Source organism: Ctenocephalides felis, unplaced genomic scaffold (assembly GCF_003426905.1).
Source record: "Ctenocephalides felis isolate EL2017-DRISC unplaced genomic scaffold, ASM342690v1 CF-g0.4_SCAFFOLD_01324, whole genome shotgun sequence".
In the NCBI taxonomy this organism is placed as follows: Eukaryota; Metazoa; Arthropoda; class Insecta; order Siphonaptera; family Pulicidae; genus Ctenocephalides; species Ctenocephalides felis.
In genome coordinates this window covers 1-27,386 of record NW_020537478.1, presented here as the reverse complement: position 1 = coordinate 27,386, position 27,386 = coordinate 1, and the positions used below count along the sequence as shown (strand labels likewise).

Below are 27,386 nucleotides of genomic sequence, written 5' to 3'. Positions count from 1 at the left end.
ATTCGATTCCTATTGAGAAGCAGATGTTTTAATTAATTTTTGGCAGAGGCAGGTCTACCCGTTTCGAAGATACGGGGTAGATAAAAAGCGCAAGAAACGGTAATTTAGTTTTGAGAAAACTCGATTTCAATAATTCAAATAACATTGTACTTGTATTGACAAATGAAGATCTGATTAAATTTTTGGGTACGCTGATTTAGCGGTTTCGGAAATGAAAATAGTAAAAAAATGCCATTGGCGGACAAAATGATTATAAGACATATGCACATCAAACTATCATATATTTTATAGAGTTTTATTAATAAGTACAAATTTTGTTTATATTTCTATAGAAAATCATGTACGTTGTTCTAGATATTATTCAATGATTTAAATAAATGGTAAAATTTTTTACAAAACTAGAGAAATATTGTAGACTGTTCATTTACTTTTTTGTAATTCCAAAGCCATTTCTAATTGACTTGATTGACTTTTTTATCACAAAAGCGACTTTAGGCACTAATCTTGACTGAAATATTTATTCAAAATTTGATGAATTTTTAAAATTAAACTACCTGCAGTAGAGCGTCAGAAAGGCGCGCAAAAACGTGGACGAAAAGTTTTTCACTTTTCTTCGATTTACAAAGAAACTACCAAACTAAAGCATAAACGCGCATATACAAGAGTTAAAAATGAAAAAGTAGATGTCACCGCTTTGTATGCCTGGGTTACATTAACCTGTAATCGCCGCACAAGCCTGAAAGGAGTTGGCTTGTTTCGGTCGAAACGTCGTTTGGGCAAGATCATACTTCACAGGATCATTTCTGTAGTATGTCTTCACAATCTCTTCACTCAAACGTGGAGTTGATGCGACCTCGACGATGAGTCGTAGCATCGCACCTTGAGCGTGAGAAAGGTGATCGAACTTCATTTGGAGTTTGATCATCATCGATGACCGTTCGCCAAAATCACTAGTGGATTTTGGTCATGGGTGTGATGCTTTCTGAGAGGTCTCTTTAAACTAATGTATGACTGGCGCCGCCATATTGGAAAAATGGCGTCAATAACAGTTTTTTTTAACAATTTCTCTTTGCCAGCTTGATTAACGATAAAAAATAGCTATGTGTACGAATTAAATTAGAAAACTGGTGTGGTGAGGGGTGCATGATGGCATCATGCTTTAAGGCAAATTACTTGAACTTTCCGTATAGTATTTAAAAATCTTGGTAGAAGAAAACCCAAAAAAATTTACACAAAATGTGTACACATTATTAAAATCTCTTTAAAATGTCTGATAATTTGATGTACATATGTCCAATAAACATTTTTGACCGCCAAATGACATTTTTTTAACTTATTAACATCACGTAGGGCTAGTTATAGTAATCGCAAAAAAATAAAAAATAAAAATTTATCTTTACGTTTCAAAAGTTTTTGAACATTTTGGCATACCTTAGAAAAAATTGATGTATGTGTGTGGCTGTGTGCGGATACACAAATTTTCGTCAACGATTTCGGGAACACCGATCAACCGATTTGAATAATTCAAAAAACATTCGATTTGCATTGATAAGGTGCTGGTTAGTTTTTTGCGAAAGCAGGTCTAGCCGTTTCGAAGATACGGGGCAGAAAGTGCCGAAAACGGTAACTCAGTTTTAAAGAGAACGGAGCGTCCAATTTTAATCATTCAGAAAACATTTTACTTGTATTGACAAGATGAACAAATGATAAAATTTTTGAGAAGGCAGGTCCAGCGGTTATGAACTCTCAATTAAAACAGGTTAAAAAATTGTCTAAATAAAAAATATTAAAGCTGATTTTCAAAATTTCCGAAAACCACATGCGGGCGACAAACTTTGAATTTAATTTAATATAACCATAGGTTTTTGTATTTATTATACCTGGTCAAAGTAATGAGTAACTGATTCTTTAGGTATTTTTGTATTACGAAATATCTTATCTCTTATCTTTTCTTACCGTAGTCACAAATTAACTTGGACAAGCACATGGCTTAAAACAGCGTAATACTAGACGGTGCTATAGCATTCATCGTGTAGAACTAGTAATATATAATGTGATCTGACTACCCTTATAAACGGTATTGTATTTGTACTGTATTTTATCGTAGTAACAAATTATCTTGCTTAAAAAAGGAGCCTAATAATAATTAACGGCGCATGATGATATAGAATTCATTGTGTAGAACGAGTTATCTTCTTCTTCTAAAAATAAGTCGGGTTTTCCTTCCTGACAAAATAACTCCAGAACGCACGAACCGATTTCGACAATTTTGCATTCGTTGGAAAGGTCTCGGGCTCCGCAATGTTTATAGCTAAGAAAATTAGTTGTGCATGGCATCGTGCCTTAATGCAAGCTGCTGGAACTTCACGCACCGTAATTAAAAATTCGAGTAATAAAAATAATCAATAACTGTTTTAAATAATTTCAAATAGATTATCTTCTATATATATAAAAATAAGTCGGGTTTTCCTTCCTGACGAAATAACTCCAGAACGCACGAACCGATTTCGACAATTTTGCATTCGTTGGAAAGGTCTCGCAAAGCTCAGCAAGGTTTATAGCTAAGAAAATTAGTGGTGCATGGCATCGTGTCCTAATGCAAATTGCTGGAACTTCATGCACCGTAATTAAAAATTCGAGTAATAAAAATAATCAACAATTGTTTTAAATAATTTCAAATAGATTATCTACATATATCTACATATATATATATATATATATATATATATATATATAAGTTGGGTTTTCCTTCCTGACGATATAACTCCAGAACGCAAGAACCGATTTCGACAATTTTGCATTCGTTGGAAAAGTCTCGAGCTCCGCACGGTTTATAGCTAAGAAAATAAGTGTGCATGGCATCGTGCCTTAATGCGAGATTGCAATTTCCAGTTCGCCTTGCGTTCGCAATGACAACTAACAAGTCGCAAGGCCAATCGCTTAGTGTTTGCGGGATAAATTTCAAACAGATTATTTAGAAAATCATTATCTATCAGATGGGCAGTTATACGTTGCCTGTTCACGAGTTGGAAAACCATCCGCTTTGTTTGTGTTAACGTCAGACCAAAAAACAAAAATTGTGGTTTACCAAAGATCACTTCCATGAAACGGATAATTTGCGGATTTACTTTTATTCACTTAGAGAAGTTCAACTAAAAAACACTTCATTTTTGTAATCGAACTAAATTCATTCCTGTTGTGTAATAAAACTAGCTGTAAGTGGAATTCTGTCTTAAGGCAATTAGGGCATCGTGCCTTAAGGCAAATTGCTGGAACTTCCCGTACCAAAAATTATTATTTTTTTTTAAAACGATTAACATTTTTGAAAAAAAATTACTTTGAAAAAAATAAAATTTTTGAGAAACTGGACAAAAAATGAGTTTTTTGAAAAAAAAATTTTTTTTTTCTTTATTTTGACATATTGTGGAAGATCTGAACTTTTTTTTCAAAGCAATCGTACTGCTTACATAGGGACAAAATATAAAGCGCGTAAGCGCCGCGTCGCTGTCTAACGCATAAGCATTGGTACGGAACCGATAGGAATGTTAACAAAATGTATACTTATTGTTTAAATCTCTATAAAATGTCTGATAATTTGATGTGCATATGTCTAATGATCATTTTTGACCGCCAAATGGCTCATTTTTTTACTTTTTCCTCTATATCTCCGAAACCGCTGGACCTACCTTCATGAAAGTTGTATCGATTCTTCATCTTGTCAATACAAATAAAATGTTTTTGAATTATTAAAATCGGACGCTCCGTTCTCTTAAAAACTGAGTTACCGTTTTCGGAACTTTTTGCCCCGTATCTTCGGAACGGCTTGACCTGCCTTTGCCAAAAACTAATCAGCACGTCTCCTTATTAATACGGATCGAATGCTTTTTGAATTATTCAAATCGGTTGATCCGTGTTCCCGAAATCGTCGACGAAAATTTGTATCCGCACATACATACACACACATACATACATACATACACACACACATACACACACACACACACACACATACATCCATTTTTTCTAAGGTATGCCAAAATGTTCAGAAACCTCTGAAACGTAAAGATATATAAAAATTTTCATTTTCGATTTTTTTGCGATTACTATAACTTGCCCTACGGGAAGTTAAAAAAATTTCCTTTTCAAATATAAAACAAACAAAAAAATTCTTCATCTTTCTCACGAAACCATCTGGTGGCGAAACGGAGTTCGTCGGGTTTGCTAGTTACTAATAACTATTTAATTACGAAAAATGATTTGACTACCCTTATCAACGGTGTTTATTCAAAATTAGGTCATAACCAATTTAAACAAATTCACTGTAAATTTTTGTATCATCGGGAGACTTCTTACTGTTCCCACCGAACGTGTTGTTAATTACTTCTTCCTATCTCTATTTTGAATTAGAAGAATCACACACAAAGACGTTGGCGTCGTTTCTGGAATTCAGTCAAGTTAAATGTATATTGTTGAAAAGAGAGACCTCTCAGAAAGCATCAAACCCATGACCAAAATCCACGAGGGATTTTGGCGAACGGTCATCGATGATGATCAAACTCCAAATGAAGTTCGAGCACCTTTCTCACGCTCAGGGTGCGATGCTACGACTCATCTTCGAGGTCGCATCAACTCCACGTTTGAGTGAAGAGATTGTGAAGACATACTACAGAAATGATCCTGTGAAGTACGATCTTGCCGAAACGACGTTTCGACCGAGACATGCCAAATCCTTTCAGGTTTGTGTGGCGATTACAGGTTAACGTGACCCAGGTATACGAGGCAGAGACATCTGCCGTTTCATTATCAACTCTTGTTGTTTATAGAAGGGCGTAACATGCACGTTTATGCTATCGTTAGGCAAAATGCGTTAGACTCTAACGGTTAGAAAAATGAGTTTCTATAACTGGCAGTTGTAAAAATTTAATATCCACTGATAATGACGTGGTATTTAACTTCAAAAATGATATAAAAATCTGTAAAATCTCCGATTTTACTTGATGTTAAGCTCTCCAATAATTTACTCGTTCATTTCAACATTTAAATCAACCATTCTTAACAAATAGTAGTTCTCATATATCACTTTTTGTTATTACAGAATATTTTTGGAAAATTTGGTCAAAGTTATTTGATTGGAGTGGTATCTTATGGATGCAGATGTGCTGAATTTGGATTTCCTGGCGTATACAAAAGAGTTAGCGCTTGTTAGAAAAAACTAAGCTAATAAACAATAGAAAAACTAAAACAATGAAATCGAAATTAAATAAATATTAATAATATTAAAAATATATAGTAAGATATTTATTATATTAGTAATAAAAAAAAACAAATAAAACCATTGTACTTTTCTGGTAATTTCATCGGCTCGCCCGATTGTCTTTAAAAAATAATAATTGTTTAACAATTATTGTTAGTTCTGGCCAATCATGTTGCAGAACCTATCATCTTGTCCTAGTAGATTTACACAAAACGATTTTAAAATTATGCTTACATTTATGGTGTTAAAATATGCTTTTAAAAATATAAGCAATCCATTGTTTCAGCATCAAGCGATGACCAAATTTTACAAATATAACAAGCTGTCGAAAAAGCTCTTTCTCATTCTACACTTGTCGGCATAATTGCCATAAAGAAATAATCCGAGTGACATTATTAGTCGATATGAGTTAGTACTTAGTATAGTGTATTTTTAACGTCCCATAGGGTAGTTATAGTAATGGTCCGAAAATGAAAATTTTTGCTTTTCTCGACGTTTTGAAGGTTTGTTTGTTTTGAAAAAAATTGTTTACATTTTTTTTTCAAAATATATTTTTTTTCAAATTTTTTTTTCAATTTTTTTGTATATCGAAAATAATTCAGATTTTAAATTTAATTATGACTAAAGTTCTAATATACTTTAAACAAACTATTTCAACTTTGCAATTCAATTTATATAATTCTTATAAATAGTAGACAATGTTACAATATTTATAAGAATCTATTTGAAAACATTTAATATTCCTCGATTATTAACTTCCCGAAGGAGAAGTTTGTTTTCATCAAAAAATCCGATTCGCTAATTTCATGTTTTCTCGACGTTTCAAGCCATTCTGAATCGAATGAGACCAAATTTGGAAAAAGTATGTGTGTGTGTGTGCGTGTGCACCAACAGATTATTTGCCGTAAATCGCCGTTTTCTCAAAAACGGCTGGACCGATTTCAAAAATTTAAAAGCCATTCGATGTATCTCGATGAGGACTATTGTTTGTCAGTTTTGCGTGATGATCGGACAAGCCGTTTCTTCGTAAACAGCAGAAAAGTGAAAAGTTTTTCGTCCACGTTTTAGCCCGCAATTCTGAATCGATTTTGAAAATTCAAAAATCGTTCGAAAGATATTGGTTGGGAATCGACCTGATTAGTTTTTGGTAGAGATTGGCCGGGCCGTTTTCTTGTAATAAGGTGTTAAAAATAAATTTTTCGTTGATTTTTATTATTATTTTTTTTGACGGTAGATACCATAGTCTTCTAGATCATACTAAAATATTACGTTTCTACGACAACTCGTTTAGCTTTAAAAATTTGTCAAAGTTTGCAAAAATTAGTATGGTCTTTTTGGAATTTGTCAAAATTAGAACTTTCATCGACGTTTGCTCAAAAACTCCTGAACCGATTTCAGAAATTTAATAACCATTTTATGTATCTAGATGAGGATTATCGTTTCCCAGTTTTGTGCGACGATCGGCCGAGCCGTTTCTTTGTGATTTGGAAAAAAGTGTTAAACCTTTCGACCACATTTAAGCTTATACTACCGAACCGATTTTAAAAAATCAAAAACTGTTCGAAAGAAATTAGTTGGGAATGATACTGATTAGTTTTAGGTGAAAATCTACCGAGCCGTTTTCTTGTAATTAACTGTAGAAAAAAAATTTAAACCGATTTTTTTATGAAACTTTTTGGCGATATATATCATGGCCTTATAGAACTTACTGAAATAAGACTGCCGTAGGACAAGTAGTTTAATTTTAAAAATTCATCAAAGTTTGAAAAAATGAGTTGTTTTTTTGACGTTTGTTAAAATTAAAATTAGGCGGTATAACGATAGAGTACTTGATCTTAATGAACATATTAAACCATTAAAGTCCTACGGAAACTGGTTTAATTATAAAAATGATTGATTTGTGAAAATTTGCTTTTAGAAAATACTCCAAGTTCACGTGTTCGTTCGTTTTCAAATATGTGTAATAAATCCACTTGGAATACTTTTAATCACTTATAAATTATTTTATTTTTTGTTGATTAAGTCGATTATTTAAAAATATCGGGAAGTTCATGTAACTTGCCTCAAGGCAAAATACCAATACCAACTAGTTGTTTTTCTTTTTAACTTCCCGTTGGGTAAGTTATAGTAATGGCGAAAAAATTGAAAATGAAAATTGACACACATATAATTTTTCTAAATATTGTCTCATTCGATTTAGAATGACTTGAAATGTAGAAGTAACATAAAATCTGCAAATCGAATTTTTTGCGATAAGTTTCAGATAAAAATAAAATTAAAGAAAATAAGACAAATACTAAATTAGAAAAAATAATATACATATTATGAAGTTCTATCATGTATCATGTATCATGCTTCTATAAGCAAAACTTGAAAATGGAATGTTAGATGTTAGATGTCACCGCATCGTATACCTGCGTCATGTTAACCTGTGATCGCCGCAAAAGCCTGAAAGGACTTGGCTTGCTTCGGTCGAAACGTCGTTTTGGCAAGAAAGAGACTCGATTGAGCACACTCGAGAGCTGATACTGACTTGATTTGGGAAGAGAGCTGAAGTATACGACCCGGAAGTGCAAGAGTGTAGTGAAATTTAAAGTTATTAGAAGCTAGTTTATTTTGAAGAATGTTTCTTAAGTATTATTACAAGAAGATTAAGAAAATCTATAGTCAGGTGGGTGTCCCCAACACAGAGTTTCCTAGGCATAAGCCTAGGAAATCTGTCAAAAGGCTTGAAATCAAAAGTAACAAACAAACAATGGTACGAAGTAAAAAGAATAAAAAAGAAAACAGGTACCAGTCACTTACTGACCGAAGTGATATGGATACCGACCTCGAACTAGAAGAATTTACAAAGGTTAAGTCAAGAAAGCGTGGCCAAAAGCAAGAAACAATGGAAATCATACAAGGGAATAATGACACGAAACCTATAGAAGTAAAGGTACCACCGATAATAGTAAAACATAACTTAGATCTCAGGGCCATAAACTACATCCGAGATGTTACGAAAGTTAATTTTACCATACAATATATTAAAACGCATACCCATAAAATATATACTAAGACACTAGTAGATCATAACAAGATAAAGAGTACATTAAGAGATTGCAGTTACCAATTTTATACGTATTCCACTGGAGAAACAACAAAGAAAATCACACTAACAGGCTTACATCCAGCAATTACTGAGTTAGAGGTATTTGAATTACTGAGTGTACGACGTATTCTTGTGCAAAAGGTCATACAATTAAAGAAAACCTATTCTGATGGACAAAAACATAATCTACCAATTTATATAATTATGCTTGACAAATCGCAAGACATGTCAAAAGTAAAAGAAATAACGAACTTAAATGGTCACATTATTAAATGGGAAATGTATAAGCCAAATTTCAAAATCCTACAATGTCATAAATGTTTAAGTTTTGGACATACGTCTTACTCGTGTGATATGAAATATAGATGCATTAAATGTACAAAAGCACATTCTCCTGGCTGCTGCCAAAAATTATCAGAAGAAAAGCCCCAGTGCGTTAACTGTAAAGACTATCACCCAGCAAACTATTCAAAGTGTACATCCTTACTGAATTACAAGGCTAAAAAACAACAGATTCATGCAGCCCTTGAACCTAAACCTATGACAAGAAGCTATTCTGAAACGCTGAAGCCGAGAGATGCCAGACACACTGTCCAGATGGAACTACCAAAATTCCAAGCTATTCCTGAACAAAGAAGTATACCATCAACTTCATCGAATCAAGATCCTGATTTTAACTCCACCGAGGGCATTTTTGCTGCAATAAGACAAATCAAGTTGCTTTTTTCAGATCCTGAGGTAATAAAAATTTTCAGGGAACTTTATGCACTTACAAAGACTATAAATTCTAACATGACATACAATGAAAAATATACTACAATTTTAAACTTTCTTACTAAATGCCCATAATTGACAAGTATGGTATAAAAATAATGTTTTTCAATTCAAATGGAATAAAAAATAACATTGATGAACTCAGACAAACGATCGTTACAATGGACTTAGACATCGTATTAATAAATGAGACTCACTTAAAACCCACTGACAAATTATACATGAACGACTACAAAATATACCGGAATGACAGAAACATGACAGGATGGGGTGGTACAGCAATATTTATAAAAGCTTGTATCAGACATGAAGAATTACCGTTATTATCTGTAAAACACTCTGAAATTACTGCTATAAATGTGTTCAATAGAGGACGTAAAATAACTATTGTCTCCATATATGTTCCTTCTGCAAAACTATTGCATGCAGACTTACATAAAATATTCAACTTAAATCCAAGAGTTATTGTAGCTGGTGATTTTAATGCGCAACACATAATGTGGAATTGTAAATATAATAACACAAACGGACTCAAACTATTAAGTACTTAAACAAAAACCATGATACCATTCAACTACATTATCCTCAGACTCCAACTAGATTTCCTGCGATACCAAATCAAGACCATAGTACAATAGATTTAGCCCTTACAAAAAATCTATCTATTCTTTCTGAACCTATAACCAAATCTTTATTTAACTCAGATCATAATCCAGTCTTTATAAGTATCTCAAACCCACTTGACGACAATCCTCAATCCTACAAAATGTTTTAGATTATAATAAAGCCAATTGGCTGCTCTATAAGAAAGTAATAAATGATAATATATGTCACACCAGACAAATTGACAACAATGATAGTATAGATCAAGCTGTAGAACACCTAACAACTACTATTACTGATGCCATAAGTAAAACCATTCCATTGCGAAAGTTCACTTCAACACAAACAATTAGTTTACCTTTGGAATTATATCCAAAATTAAATTAAAAAATCAAATTAAAAAGTTGTGGCAAAAATCAGGTGCCACGTTCCTCAAAGAACATTTAAACAGGCTTACTAGAATAATTACTGAGGACATTAGGGTTTATCGTAATAAAATATGGGCTGATAAACTAACAGATATTAACTATTATCCAAATAAAATTTGGTACACTGCAAAAAGACTGACCCAAACTTTTGCTCCCATACCATATTTACATACAAATTCCAATAACTTTGCAACAACGCCCGAACAAAAGGCCGAAATTTTAGCATCTAACTTCGAATTAGCACATCAGTACAATCTTTCTATTACTCAAAATGCTTTTGAACAGACTGTTAGTTCCAGTGTAAGACAATATATAAACAATTTTATAACCAAAATCACAAAATAGAGATAGTAACTGTTGCGGAAGTTATAAATATTATTAAGAAACTGTCTAATAAGAAAGCTCCAGGACCAGATGGTATACAGAACTTAGCAATTAAACAGTTACCTATTAAAGCTATTATTCTACTTACACGAATAACAAATAAAATTTTTAAAAATGGATACTTTCCTGTGTCATGGAAATGTTCTAATGTGGTACCAATATTAAAGCCAGGAAAACAACCAAATCTACCACAAAGCTACAGACCTATAAGTCTATTGAATACAATAAGCAAAGTAGTTGAAAAATTACTGCTTGTTCGATTTAATAAATTTTTAAGTGTTAATAATATCATACCAGAAACGCAATATGGTTTCAAACATGAGCATTCAGTTCTTCATCCACTAGCACAGCTAGTTGAAAATACTGTACTAAATTTTAACAAAAAGACACACACTGGTCTTGTACTAATAGATTTTGAAAAAGCTTTCGATACAATTTGGACAGATGGACTGTTGTATAAATTAATAAATTTACAATTTCCACATTACATAACAAAAGTCATCATTTCATATCTTAAAGATCGTACATTTCAGGTTAAAGTAAATAATAATCTTTCAAATCCTAAACGTATAGTAGCTGGAGTGCCTCAGGGATCCTTGCTAGGACCAACATTGTTTAATACATATATATATGATATCCCTACTGACAGCAAAACAAATACATTAACATTTGCGGACGATACTGCTGTGTTCACATCATCAAAATCAGTAGCGTTGATAGCTAACAAGCTACAAAATCACATAGATAATATAGCAAAATATGCAGAAAAATGGCACATAAAAGTAAATCCCATAAAAACGGAAGCAATAATTTTTTGGAAAGGAAATAAGTTGAAAGAAAAGCCTATAGAAATAAAAATTTCAGGACAAAAAATTAAATGGACAGATGAAGTTAAGTACCTAGGAGTAACGCTTGATAGGAAACTTAACTTCAATACACATATAAAAAAGAAATTGGCGCAAACATATGGGCTTCTGAATCTTTTAAGACCATTATTGAACACAAAGAGTGTATTAAATATGCGTAATAAAAGAAGAATATATCTAACGCTGATCAGCTGATCATGTCTGATGTATGCTGCCCAATATGGAACATGACATCGAGGACAAATATTAAAAAACTACAAATTTTACAAAACAAATCACTGAGACTAATACTGAACTTGATACGTGACCCAACTACCGGACACTACTACTCAACAAAGCTCTTACACGAACAAGCAGACATACCGACTGTGATTAACCACATTAAGAAAATGACGGAAAACTTCTACGAAAAATGCAAAGACCATACCAATAATAATATTAGAACCCTCGGACAGTACACGCCTGATATCATATGGTACGGCAAATATCCAATGCCAAACTACATTCTGGACAACACAAATAAGAGTATCTAATAATTTGAAGAATGTAAATTAAATATATATTTAAAGATTGTGATTTTTTTTTGAAGAATGTTTGAACTTTCTTTTTTTTCGATCACAAACCATTATTTTATTTTTAAAACAAAATGTATAATTTAAAGTGGATAGTTTGTAGTATTAAATAAGAGTAAAATACTTTTAGTAGTAAACTCATAAATCATGGTTATTGTATATTATATTGTAATATATTGTAATAAAACAGAAATAAAAACTAACTAAAAACGTTTTGGCAAGATCATACTTCACAGGATCATTTCTGTAGTATGTCTTCACAATCTCTTCACTCAAACGTGGAGTTGATGCGACCTCGACGATGAGTCGTAGCATCGCACCCTGAGCGTGAGAAAGGTGATCGAACTTCATTTGGAGTTTGATCATCGTCGATGACCGTTCGCCAAAATCCCCTCGTGGATTCTGGTCATGGGTGTGATGCTTTCTGAGAGGTCTCTTTAAATATTATTATCTTGTGCTTTCCAAAAACAACACCATCAACTTGGCGTTCTTTATGTTTCTTCATATTCAAAAGAATGATAGGAGTGTGGAATGAAGAACAGAAGACGTTCGGGAACAGTAAAAGTTTCAGCAAGATACAAAAATAGACGGTCATTAACTTCCCGTAAGGCAAGTTATAGTAATCGCAAAAAATCGAAAATGAAATATTTATATATATTTACGTTTCAAAGGCTTCTAAACATTTTGGCAAACCTTTAAAACATGTATGTGTCTGTGTGCGGATACAAATTTTTGTCGACGATTTTGGGAGCACCGATCAACCGATTTGAATAACTCAAATAACATTCGATTCGTATTGATAAGAAGACTTGCTGATTAGTTTTTGGCAAAGGCAGGTCTAGCCATTCTAAAGATACGGGGCAAAAAGTGCCAAAAACGGTAACTCATTTTTTAAGAGAATGGATCGTCCGACTAATAATCCAAAAACATTTTACTTGCATTGACAAACTGAAGTACCGTTTACATTCTTGAAAAGGCAGGTCTAGCGGTTCCAGAGATCGAGTGAAAAAAGTAGAAAAATAATGCCATTTGACGGTCAAAAATGATTAGACATATGCACATCAAGTTATCAAATATTTTATAGACATTTTAATAATAGGTATAAATTTTGTTTACATTTCTATGGATTCAGTACCAATGTTTATTCTTTAGACTGCGACGCGGCGCTTACGCGCTTCGATATATTTTCTAAACCAGCCATGTAGCACGATTGTTTTGAAAAAAAGTTCAAATTTGTCAGAAAAATTCAAAGTATGAAAATTTTTTTTGAGTATAAAAAAACTATTTCTTTCAAAAATTTCAAAATTCGCAATAATCTGATTTTTTTCAGTTTTCAAAAAAATTTAAATGTTTTTTTTTAAAAAAAAAAAATTTTTCGTACTGAAAGTTTCAGAAATTTGCCTTCAGGCAGGATGCCATGCACCACTACTTACCAAATTTATTTATGTTAGGTATTTGGTACGTTTGGGAGAATTCGATTTTAATACGGATTTCGATTCAGCTGAGGATGTTGCTATTGCCAAAGCAGTTGCTCATGAACAATACAACAGAAGGACACGTGTTGCTGATATTGCCATTATCTATCTGCAAGAAGACGCTCCATATTCTTGTAAGTAATTAATTAGTTTATTGGTTGTAAAAAAATATTTTCCTTTTTTTGTTTTATTTCATTTCAAATATCTACTTTTTCCAAGCGTAAAAATAAACAACATAGAAATACAAAAATATGAGAGCGTAAAATACCTTGGGATTCATCTCGATAGAAAGTTAAGCTAGACAACGCACATCAAAATGAAAAAAAAAACAGATGGAGAAAAAGTTCAAAGAGTTGTATTAGCTAATTGGCAGGAGTTCAAATATGTGCTATGAAAATAAACTCTACTTTTATCTAAAAATCTAATTTTCTTCACTCTGAAATTTTAATTAGGTTTGTGATATTATACATTGTGGATATAAAACATTAAAATTAATCACAATCAGATGAGCAGGATTAGTATCTTTGATATATTTCTCTTGATATTTACATAAATTTTTCATGACCCGACATCCACTCTGGTCATAATTTTCTTATGACCGACATAGCATTGAAACTGAAAAAACATTTGAAAAATGATAAAAGAAGCTTTATGAAGTTATGTTCTTACGGCAATTCACGAAATTCTAATTTAATCTAATTACAGATGCTATTTATCCAGTATGTTTACCATTTCCTGAAGATGTGGCAAACAAAAACTTTACGACTACTATATATCAAGAATATCCTTATGGTGCAGGATGGGGTGCTACACAATACCGTGGGTTTGATTAACTAATAGAAATGTTGATATTATTATTTTGATAACTTTCATACGAAACGCAAATAACTGCTTTTAGAAGGAGCAACAAGTCCAACTTTGCAAGAGGTGAGATTACCTGTAGTGACAACCGAAATGTGCCAAAATGCGTATGCTGGTTTTCCCAATCAGGTTAGTTGTATAATTTAATACTCTTTCAAAATCAATTGCCAATAATTAGGTTTTTATGTGGTAATAATTTTGATTTTTCAACCAGAAGGAAGCCTGAAATAATGCAGTTCATTTATTTGTTTGTGCTTGAAAATATAATTGGAAATATGTTTCTAAGTAGAAATGATTCTTACTCTTCACAGGTTTATTTTATTTAGAGAAACTCTAATTATAAAAATATCGTATAGATATATGACAACCGTTTTGCTCAAAAACAAATGCGACATTGTTAATGTTAACATTCATATTCTTTACAACAGTTGTCTTAGCATTGTCAATTTCTGATTGCTGATCAAGTGGGGCGCATGGCATCGTGCCTTAAGACAAATTGCTGGAACTTTCCGTGCCGCAATTAAACATTCGAGGAATGAAAATAATTAATTAATAATAATTAATTAATAAAATAATTAATTGTTTAGAAAAATTTCAAATAGATTATTTATTACATACTGTAAACTGGAATTAAACTCTATTACATACTGGAATTTGAAAATTTTTGAAAATATTCGTTTTTTTTAAATTATCGAAATATTCTCAAATTTTTGTAAGAAATCCTTTTTTTTTAATTTTTAGTTTTTTTTCGAAAATGATGAAAAATTTCGTAAAATTTGAATTTTTTGAAAACTTTTGATTTGATTTTGATTTGTTTTTGAATGTTTTCAAAATTATTAAATTTTCTGTAAGTGCATTTTTTGCACACCGTCTACCCAAGCAAAGTGCTTTTTTGTATTAATCTAATCGGAAGATCCGTTCTCTCAAACACTGCATAACCGTTTTTACACCCTTTGCGCTCCATACCTCCGAGACGGCAAAATTGCCTTTTGCAAAAACGCCTCCCGATCGAGTACGAACCGAATGATTTTTCAATTTTATAAATCGATTATTCCATATCGAAGACATTTGGTTGAACCATATACGTGAATTTTAAAATTAAACATCTTGGTACGGAACCCAAAAAAAATCACACAATGTGGGTACACATTATTAAAATCTATAAAATATCTGATAATTTGATGTACATATGTCCAATAAACGTACAATATGGCCGCCAAATGTCATTTTTTTAACCTATTTTTATTGAGAGTCTATAACCGCTAGACCTACCTACCCAAAAATTTAATCAGTTATTCATCTTGCCAATACAAGTAAAATGTTTTTTGAGTTATTAGACTCGGGCGGTCCGTTCTCTTAAAAATGTGTTACCGTTTTTGGCACTTTTTGCCCCGTATCTTTGGAACGGCTAGACATGCCTTTACCAAAAACTAATCAGCACGTCTCCTTATCAATACAAATCGAAAGTTTTTCGAATTATTCAAATCGGTTGATCGGTGTTCCCAAAATCGTCGACAAAAATTTGTATCCGCACACACACACATACACACGCACACACACAAACACACACATACATCTATTTTGTCTAAGGTATGCCAAAATATTAAATTATTTTTATTTTTCACCGATGCCATATAATTGGTACCAGAGCAAAATATACCAATATATCAGTGCCCCCTCCTACTATATTTTGTGATATAGTTTTAATGATTTTTATTAATAATTTTTTAAGCAATATTTTACTTTTAAAATAATAATATTTTTTTAAATTACATCTTTTGCAATCATTTTAGATAATAGATGAGAGAGTGATATGCGCTGGCTACAAGCAAGGAGGTATTGACGCTTGCTCTGGAGATAGTGGTGGACCACTTTTTTGGCCAAAGGTATTTTTCAGAATATTTTATTTCTTGCATAATATAAAACGATTTTAAAATTTTTTCTAAAAGATTTCTAATCAAATGTTGAATTATGTTGATCATTAACTTGTAGATGTAAGCATCGGTTATCTTGTATTCTTGAAAAATTATTTTAAAAGTCATTCTTGGCAGCTGTAAAAATTTTATATTCAATGATGTTGACGTGGGATTTTACTTCAAAACTTACTATTTGAAAATCTGTAAAATTTCTTTTTACTTGATGTTATGACCTCCAATAATTTATTCATTTCAACATTTAAATTTTAAATATTACATCTTTTATATCAAGTATTCTTAACAAATAATAGTTTATATATAGTACTTCCTTTTATTACAGGTAATATTTGGAAATTTTGGTCAAAGAACAATCTATTATTTGATCGGAGTGGTATCTTATGGATACAGATGCGCTGAACCTGGATTTCCAGGCGTATACACAAGAGTTAGCGCTTATTTGCCATGGATAACAGAAAAACTAAAACAATGAAATAGACATTAAAGAAATATTAATAATAAGAAGAATATATAGTGAATTATCTATTGTATTATTAATTTTAAAAAAGACAAATAAAAACATTGTACTTTTCCTAATTCCAAAGAAACTCTAAAAATTAATAATTGCTAGTTCTTCCAACTTAATTTTCCAACGTTCAACTTAATATTTCGAACAATTTTTGATTTTTTAAAATCGATTCTGGATTGGGAGCTAAAACGCGGACGGAAAAGTTTTACACCTTTTAGCAAATTACAAAGAAACGGTTCGGCCGAATGTCGCACACAACTGAGAAACGATAGTCATCATTGAGATACATCGAATGGCTTTTAAATTTTTGGAGTCGATTCAGGTGTTTTCGAACAAACGTCGATGAAAGGCTAATTTTGAAAAACGCCAAAAAACGCTACTAATATTTAAAACTTTGACAAATTTTTAATATTATACAACTTGCTATAGGACCGTAATATTTTAGTATGTTTTAGAAGACCATGATTTCTATCGCCAAAAAAAAGTTAATAAAAATCATCGTCAAAATTTTTTTAACAGTTAATTACAGGACATTGTGCCAGCAAATCTTTACCAAAAACTAATCAAGTCGATTCTCAACCAATATCTTTCGAACGTTCGATTTACGGCAAAAAATCTGTTCACACACACGCACACACACACACGCACACACACTCACACACACACATACTTTTTGAAATTTGGTCTCATTCGATTCAGGATTAGCGAATCGGATTTTTTGATAAAAACATAAGCTTCTCCTTCGGGAAGTTAATAATATGATGTGATATTTAACTTTATGTAATATGTACTTTGTATTTCAAATGTCGCGCCATTATTATTAGTGTTTGTTGATAATGATGTTTTCTCCCACCATCTATATATATATATATATATATATATATATATATATGTATATATATATATATATATATATACGTATTCCGTAGCAAACAACCTATTTATTTCAAAAATTTCAAAATTCTCAAAAATCTATTTTTTTAACTTTAATTTTTGCTACGGAAAATGCAAGCAATTTATCTTAAGGCATGACTAATTAATTTCATGCATCATGTGACTGCTATCTATATTAGCTAGGTAAAAATAAAATTTTAGAGAATGTGTTAGAAAATATAATATATTATGAAGTTTTATCACAAACTCATTATAGGAACTCATTCCTCTAGCCGTTAGAGTCTAATGTATTTCGCCAAACTATAGCATAAACGTGCATGTACGCCCTTCTATAAACAACAAGAGTTGAAAATGAAACGGCAGATGTCTCCGCTTCATATACCTGGGTCACTTTAACCTGTAATCGCCGCACAAACCTGCAAGGATTTTGCTGGTTTCGGTCGAAACATCGTTTCGGTAAGATCATACTTCACAGGATCATTTCTGTAGTATGTCTTCACAATCTCTTCACTCAAACGTGGAGTTGATGCGACCTCGACGATGAGTCGTAGCATCGCAGCCTGAGCGTGAGAAAGGTGATCGAACTTCATTTGGAGTTTGATCATCATCGATGACCGTTCGCCAAAATCCTTCGTGGATTCTGGTCATGGGTATGATGCTTTCTGAGAGGTCTCCTTAAACATTATATATTTTATAACCTTTCAGTAGGAATAACTTATAAGTAATTTTATAAGTAAATCATAAACAAATTTTCAAAAACTTTTTTGCATATTTTTACGTTTTAAGGTTTCTGAGCATTTCAGCATTTCTTATGGATGTGTATGCGAGGGTTTTGTGTGAATACGATTTTTCATGCTAGAGTTTTCGGATCAACCAATATGAATTATTCAAAAAAAACGGAGATTATGATCAGTTTTTGGGAAAAACGAAGGATTTTTTTTGTTTTCAAAATTATTATTATAATTGACATCCCGTAGGGTAAGTTATAGTAATGGGCCAAAAATGAAAATTTTTGCATATATATCTTTACGTTTCAGAGTTTTCTCAACATTTTGGCATACCTGAGAAAAAATGGATGTGTGTGTGTGTTTGTCTGAAGACAATTTTCCGTCGACGATTTTGGGCGTACGGATTGTCCAATTTATGGTTAAAATAACATTCGATTCCTAATGGTGAGGAGACGTGCTGATTAGATTAGATTGACGAAGACATTTCCAGCCGTTTCGAAGATACGGAACTTAAAGCATGTCAGTTTTTGAGAGCACTAAGCATCCGATTCGAATGTTTCAAAAAAAATTTTGTATGTGCTCATGGCAGTATATATATTTTTTGTTTACCCTGAGAGAGGGTACGTGTCCTCCAATTTATTTAAATAACGTCCAGATTCCGAAACAGAACATAGTGAAATATCTTGGTCTCCATTTAGATAGCAGACTTACTTGGAAAAGCCATATAAAAACAAAAAAGCAGCAAATAATGATCAAATAAAAGAATTTGATTGGCTACTGCGTAAAAAGTCGAAGCTCTCTGTCGAAAATAAGTTGCTGCTATATAAATCGATTATTAAACCAATCTGGACCTACGGAATTGAGCTCTGGGGATGTGCTTACAAATCCAATATAGCTATAATGCAGAGAACTCAGTCAAAAATTTTACGTTCAATTCTTAATTCTCCGTGGTACGTGACAAATGAGACCATTCACAGCGACCTCAATATGAAAACGGTGCAATTAACGTTTAAAGAAGTTAAAGAAAAATATAAGCGCAAACTGGACTCACATTTGAATCCTTCTATAGTTGACGTTACTCAACCTTTTGGCATTAGGAGGTTGAAACGACAATGGCCCTAGACTTAGTCTTAGATTAGGTCTAATATATCATACTAATTGTAAAACTGAGAAGTTCTCATTGGAGTTCTTCTTAGGCATCACTCATAAATTTTGTCATTTTAGCTCATAGGAATCTTTATGTATTTCTGATTGCTAAATAAAACTGAGTTCAAAAAAAAAAAAAAAAAAAAAAAAAAAAAAAAAAAAAAAAATTTTTGTTTTCAAAATTATTTTTCAACATAAAAAATGCTTTGAATTTTAATTTTAATTCTAGCTAAATTCCTAAGCTCACTTATATATTTCAAATAAATAATTTGAACTTTGCAATTCAATTTATATCATTTTATAAGAAATATTTTCGATTAGTTGAACAATTGTTATTAGAAATATAAGATAAAATGTTTTATCCGCGTTTACTCCGCTTGATTAAGTTTCATTTATTAACTTTAAGTAAGGAAAGTTATTGTAATCATCCAAAAATCGAAATTAAATTTTTTTACATTTCTTCACGTTTTGAAGGTTTCTAAACATTTTGGTGTACCTCAGAAAAAATGAGTGTCTTTGTGTATGTATGTATGGATACAACTTTCGTTCACGTTTTCAGGGACACGGATTAACCGATTTGAATGGTTAAAAACATTATTTATTTTTTGACATAGGCAAGTTTAGCCGTTTGGAAGATACGGAGTAAAGAGTGCAAAAAATAGAAATCGAGTTTTTGAGAGAACGAAGCATCCGATTTGAAGAAACGTTCAATTCATAATGACGGAGAGAAGTGGTGATTTGTTTTTGGCAAAGGCAAAATTGTGTTTTTTTTTTCAATTTTTTTTTGTATATCAAAAATAATTCTGATTTTATTTTTAATTCTTGTTAAAGTTCTAAAGCTCACTTATATACTTTAAATAAATAATTATAGCTCTGCAATTCAGTTCATATAAATCTTATAAATATTAGGCAATGTTACAGTATTTATAATAATCTATTTGAAAGCATTTAATATTCCTCGAACATTTTGTTACAGTACGGAAAGTTCCAAGCATTGGTCTTAGGGCACGATGCCATAAACGACTAGTGTACTTTATATATAAATTTATATAAAAGTCCAATTCATAATCTCATATATTTTGTCTATAAAATACGAATAATCAAAAATGCAGTATTTATAATGATCTATTTGAAACTCATATTCGAATACTTATATTTGTGTCGTCCAGGGCGTAATTTGGCATTGGATATTTCCCGCAACAGATGATGTCAGGGGTGTATTGTCCGAGGGTTCTAATATTATTATTAGTATGTTGTTTGCATTTTTGGAAGAAATTTAAGGGGATACTAAACCTACGGGTAAATATTCGAACAATATCGAAAATGTAATGTAATGGTAGAAGTTTTCTATTATTTTCTTAATGTGGTTAAACACAGTCGGTATGTCAGATTTTTTGTGTAAAAGCTCTGTTGAGCAGTAGTGTCCAGTAGTTGAGTCAAGTATCAGGTTTAGTAGTAGTCTGTATCTGTAGTTTTATTTATTTCAGGTTAGTTATTATTCTGTATACACTTTTTGTGTGCAAAAGTCGTAATTACATTTTTTTTCCAAAACAATGGTGTTTCGTGGATGTTTTAAGCGCGAAAGCGCCCTAAGGCCTAACGGATAAACATAGGTTCGGAACCCATGGAAATGTAAACAATATTTGTTTCTATTATTAAAATCGCTATAAAATATCTGATAATTTGAAGTGCATATGTATAATGTTCATTATTCTTATGGATTTTTTTTTAATTTATTATTGTTACTGTTATGATTTTAATTATCATTCATTCATTTATTTAATCCTTTTAGTTTTTATTTTTAACTTCCCGTTGGGTAACTTATAGTAATCGCAAGAAAATCGAAAATGAAAATCGACTCACATATCACATATACATACATAATTTTTCTAAAAATTGTCTCATTCGATTTAGAAAGACTTGAAATGTCGAGATAACATAAAATCAGCAAATCGGATTTTTTCGCGAAAACAAACTTTTTCCTTGGGAAGTTAAAAATCGTATTTTATGTGGTATGTCATATTTAGTTCAAGGTAAAAATAAAATTTAACAAATATGACAAGTACTAAATTAGAAAAAATAATATACATATTATGAGTTGTATCATGTACTCATTTACGCCCAACGCTACTTCTATAAGCAAAACTTGAAAATGGAATGTTAGATGTCAGATGTCACCGCATCGTATACCTGGGTCAAGTTAACCTGTAAACGCCATACAAACCTGAAAGGATTTTGGTTGTCTCGGTCGAAACGTCGTTTGGGCAAGATCATACTTCACAGGATCATTTCTGTAGTATGTCTTCACAATCTCTTCACTCAAAAGTGGAGTTGATGCGACCTCGACGATGAGTCGTAGCGTCGCACCCTGAGCGTGAGAAAGGTGGTCGAACTTCATTTGGAGTTTGATCATCATCGATGACCGTTCGCCAAGTCCCTCGTGGATTCTGGTCATGGGTGTGACGCTTTCTGAGAGGTCTCTTTAAAATTCATTATCTTGTGCGTTCCAAAACCAACACCAACGAATTGGCATTCCTCATAACTAGAATGATAGAAGACGTTCGGGAACAGTAAAAGTTTCAGCAAGATACAAAAATGAACAGTCATTAACTTCCCGCAGGGCAAATGAAAATTTTTATATATCTATACGTTTCAAAAAAGGTTCCTGAACATTTTGGCATACCTTACAAAAAATTGATGTATGTGTGTGTGTGCGGATACAAATTTTTGTATTTTGGGAACAACCGATCAACGACGATTTTGGGAACACCGATCAACCGATTTGAATAATTCAAAAACATTCTATTCTTATTGATAGGAAGACGTGCTGATTAGTTTTTGGCGAAGGCAGGTCTAGTCGTTTTGAAGATACGGGACGAAAAGTGCCAAAAACGGTAATTCAGTTTTTAAAAAAACGGTGCGTCCGATTTTAATAATTCAAAAAATATTTTACTTGTATTGACAAGATGAAGAACTGATTAAATTTTTGGGAAGGCAGTTCCAGGTGTTAAGGACTGTCAATAAAAATAGGTTAAAACAATGCCATTTGGCGGTCAAAAATGTTTATTGAAAATATGTACATCAAATTAACAGATATGTTATAGAGATTTTAATAATGTATACACATTTTGTGTATTTTTTTTTTGATTCCGTGCCAAGATTTTTAATTTTAAAATTCACCTATATAGTTCAAACAAAAGTCCTCGACAATTTTGACAGTATGAAATAGCCGTTTTTAGTTTTAGTTTAGTTTTTATTTCTGTTTTATTACAATATATTACAATATAGTATACAATAACCATGATTTATGAGTTTACTACTAAAAGTATTTTACTCTTATTTAATACTACAAACTATCCACTTTAAATTATACATTTGTTTTTAAAAATAAATAATGGTTTGTGATCGAAAAAAAAGAAAGTTCAAACATTCTTCAAAAAAAAATCACAATCTTTAAATATATATTTAATTTACATACTTTAAATTATTAGATACTCTTATTTGTGTTGTCCAGAATGTAGTTTGGCATTGGATATTTGCCGTACCATATGATATCAGGCGTGTACTGTCCGAGGGTTCTAATATTATTATTGGTATGGTCTTTGCATTTTTCGTAGAAGTTTTCCGTCATTTTCTTAATGTGGTTAATCACAGTCGGTATGTCTGCTTGTTCGTGTAAGAGCTTTGTTGAGTAATAGTGTCCGGTAGTTGGGTCACGTATCAGGTTCAGTATTAGTCTCAGTGATTTGTTTTGTAAAAATTTGTAGTTTTTTAATATTTGTCCTCGATGTCATGTTCCATATTCGGGCAGCATACATCAGACATGGCTTGATCAGCGTTAGATATATTCTTCTTTTATTACGCATATTTAATACACTCTTTGTGCTCAATAATGGTCTTAAAAGATTTAGAAGCCCATATGTTTGCGCCAATTTCTTTTTTATATGTGTATTAAAGTTAAGTTTCCTATCAAGCGTTACTCCTAGGTACTTAACTTCATCTGTCCATTTAATTTTTGTCCTGAAATTTTTATTTCTATAGGCTTTTCTTTCAACTTATTTCCTTTCCAAAAAATTATTGCTTCCGTTTTTATGGGATTTACTTTTATGTGCCATTTTTCTGCATATTTTGCTATATATCTATGTGATTTTGTAGCTTGTTAGCTAAACTACTGATTTTATGATGTGAACAGCAGTATCGTCCGCAAATGTTAATGTATTTGTTTTGCTGTCAGTAGGGATATCATATATATATATGTGTGTTAAACAATGTTAGTCCTAGCAAGGATCCCTGAGGCACTCCAGCTACTATACGTTTAGGATTTGAAAAATTATTATTTACTTGAACCTGAAATGTACGATCTTTAAGATATGAAATGATGACTTTTGTTATGTAATGTGGAAATTGTAAATTTATTAATTTATACAACAGTCCATCTGTCCAAATTGTATCGAAAGCTTTTTCAAAATCTATTAGTACAAGACCAGTGTGCGTCTTTTTGTTAAAATTTAGTACAGTATTTTCAACTAGTTGTGCTAGTGGATGCAGAACTGGATGCCCATGTTTGAAACCATATTGCGTTTCTGGTATGATATTATTAACACTTAAAAATTTATTAAATCGAACAAGCAGCAATTTTTCAACTACTTTGCTTATTGTATTTAATAGACTTATAGGTTTGTAGCTTTGTGGTAGATTTGGTTGTTTTCCTGGCTTTAATATTGGTAACTTCCGCAACAGTTACTATCTTTATTTGTGATTTTTGTTATAAGTATTGTTTATATATTGTCTTACACTGGAACTAACAGTCTGTTCAAAAGCATTTTGAGTGATAGAAAGATTGTACTGATGTGCTAATTCGAAGTTAGATGCTAAAATTTCGGTCTTTTGTTCGGGCGTTGTTGCAATGTTATTGGAATTTGTATGTAAATATGGTATGGGAGCAAAAGTTTGGGTCAGTCTTTTTGCAGTGTACCAATTTTATTTGGATAATAGTTAATATTTGTTAGTTTATCAGCCCATATTTTATTACGATAAACCCTAATGTCCTCAGTAATTATTCTAGTAAACCTGTTTAAATGTTCTTTGAGGAACGTGGCACCTGATTTTGCCACAACTTTTAATTTGATTTTTTAATTTAATTTTGGATATAATTTCCAAAGGTAAACTAATTGTTTGTGTTGAAGTGGACTTTCGCAATGGAATGGTTTTACTTATGGCATCAGTAATAGGTGTTCTACAGCTTGATCTATACTATCATTGTTGTCAATTTGTCTGGTGTGACATATATTATCATTTATTATTTTCTTATAGAGCAGCCAATTGGCTTTATTATAATCTAAAACATTTTTGTAGGATTGAGGATTGTCGTCAAGTGGGTTTGAGATACTTATAAAGACTGGATTATGATCTGAGTTAAATAAAGATTTGGTTATAGGTTCAGAAAGAATAGATAGATTTTTGTAAGGGCTAAATCTATTGTACTATGGTCTTGATTTGGTATCGCAGGAAATCTAGTTGGAGTCTGAGGATAATGTAGTTGAATGGTATCATGGTTTTTGTTTAAGTACTAAACTAGTTTGAGTCCGTTTGTGTTATTATATTTACAATTCCACATTATGTGTTGCGCATTAAAATCACCAGCTACAATAACTCTTGGATTTAAGTTAAATATTTTATGTAAGTCTGCATGCAATAGTTTTGCAGAAGGAACATATATGGAGACAATAGTTATTTTACGTCCTCTATTGAACACATTTATAGCAGTAATTTCAGAGTGTTTTACAGATAATAACGGTAGTTCTTCATGTCTGATACAAGCTTTTATAAATATTGCTGTACCCCCCATCCTGTCATGTTTCTGTCGTTCCGGTATATTTTGTAGTCGTTCATGTATAATTTGTCAGTGGGTTTTAAGTGCGTCTCATTTATTAATACGATGTCTAAGTCCATTGTAACGATCGTTTGTCTGAGTTCATCAATGTTATTTTTTATTCCATTTGAATTGAAAAACTTTATTTTTATACCATACTTGTCAATTATGGGCATTTAGTAAGAAAGTTTAAATTGTAGTATATTTTTCATTGTATGTCATTTTAGTATATAGTCTTTGTAAGTGCATAAAGTTCCCTGAAAATTTTTATTACCTCAGGATCTGAAAAAAGCACTTGATTTGTCTTATTGCAGCAAAAATGCCCTCGGTGGAGTTAAAATCAGGATCTTGATTCGATGAAGTTATGGTATACTTCTTTGTTCAGGAATAGCTTGGAATTTTGGTAGTTCCATCTGGACAGTGTGACTGGCATCTCTCGGCTTCAGCGTTTCAGAATAGCTTCTTGTCATAGGTTTAGGTTCAATGGCTGCATGAATACGAGTATGTTGTTTTTAGCCTTGTAATTCAGTAAGGATGTACACTTTGAATAGTTTGCTGGGTGATAGTCTTTACAGTTAACGCACTGGGGCTTTTCTTCTGATAATTTTTTGGCAGCAGCTAGGAGAATGTGCTTTTGTGCATTTAATGCATCTATATTTCATATCACACGAGTAAGACGTATGTCCAAAACTTAAACATTTATGACATTGTAGGATTTTGAAATTTGGCTCATACATTTCCCATTTAATAATGTGACCATTTAAGTTCGTTATTTCTTTTACTTTGACATGTCTTGCGATTTGTCAATCATAATTATATAAATTGGTAGATTATTGTGTTTTGTCCATCAGAATAGGTTTTCTTTAATTGTATGACCTTTTGCACAAGAATATGTCTTACACTCAGTAATTCAAATACCTCTAATTCAGTAATTGCTGGATGTAAGCCTGTTAGTGTGATTTTCTTTGTTGTTTCTCCAGTGGAATACGTATAAAATTGGTAACTGCAATCTCTTAATGTACTCTTTATCTTGTTATGATCTACTAGTGTCTTAGTATATATTTTATGGGTATGCGTTTTAATATATTGTATGGTAAAATTAACTTTCGTAACATCTCGGCTGTAGCTTATGGCCCTGAGGTCTAAGTTATGTTTTACTATTATCGGTGGTACTTTACTTCTATAGGTTTCGTGTCATTATTCCCTTGTATGATTTCCATTGTTTCTTGCTTTTGGCCACGCTTTCTTGACTTAACCTTTGTAAATTCTTCTAGTTCGAGGTCGGTATCCATATCACTTCAGTCAGTAAGTGACTGGTACCTGTTTTCTTTTTTATTCTTTTTACTTCGTACCATTGTTTGTTTGTTACTTTTGATTTCAAGCCTTTTGATAGATTTCCTAGGCTTATGCCTAGGAAACTCTGTGTTGGGGACACCCACTGACTATAGATTTTCTTTACCTTCTTGTAATAATAGTTAAGAAATATTCTTCAAAATAAACTAGCTTCTAATAACTTTAAATTTCACTACACTCTTGCACTTCCGGGTCGTATCGAGTCTCTACACCAGTATACCGAGTAGCTCAGCTCTGAAGAGACCTCCGAAATAGTCGATCTGTATGGTTGAAAAATCATTCGGTTTCTACTCTATCGCGAGGCGTTTTTGAAAAAGGCAATTTTGCCGTTTCGAAAGAATGAAGCGCGAATGGAGGTGTGTAAATGGTCATGCAGTTTTGAGAGAACGGATCATCCGATTAGATATTTCAAAAAGCTCTTTGCTTGATGCAAAAATGCATTTACAGAAATTTTTGTAATTAGCAAAATTTCCAAAAAAAATTAAATTTTCAAAAAAGAAATCAATTTTTTATTTAAAAAAAAACTAACTTTTGAAAAATTTCAAAATATCAAAATTAAAAAAACATCGATTTCTTACAAAAATTTGAGAATATTTCGAAATTTACAAAATAACAATATTTTCACAAATTTCCAAATTCT

General features: G+C 31.8%; 5 non-coding genes across 5 annotated transcripts; 4 read left to right on the top strand and 1 right to left on the bottom strand.

Annotated features, from left to right (window-relative positions):
• Window positions 1-778: 778 nt before the first annotated feature.
• LOC113369404 lies at window positions 779-991 on the top strand. Its single transcript, XR_003366478.1, has one exon. It is a non-coding gene; the product is annotated as a small nucleolar RNA U3 (small nucleolar RNA).
• Window positions 992-4,481: 3,490 nt separating this feature from the next.
• On the bottom strand, window positions 4,482-4,694 carry LOC113369407. Its single transcript, XR_003366481.1, has one exon. It is a non-coding gene; the product is annotated as a small nucleolar RNA U3 (small nucleolar RNA).
• A 7,500-nt stretch (window positions 4,695-12,194) lies between these two features.
• On the top strand, window positions 12,195-12,408 carry LOC113369406. Its single transcript, XR_003366480.1, has one exon. It is a non-coding gene; the product is annotated as a small nucleolar RNA U3 (small nucleolar RNA).
• Window positions 12,409-18,105: 5,697 nt separating this feature from the next.
• Window positions 18,106-18,318, top strand: LOC113369408. The gene has a single exon (XR_003366482.1). It is a non-coding gene; the product is annotated as a small nucleolar RNA U3 (small nucleolar RNA).
• Window positions 18,319-21,787: 3,469 nt separating this feature from the next.
• LOC113369405 lies at window positions 21,788-21,999 on the top strand. Its single transcript, XR_003366479.1, has one exon. It is a non-coding gene; the product is annotated as a small nucleolar RNA U3 (small nucleolar RNA).
• Window positions 22,000-27,386: the final 5,387 nt, after the last annotated feature.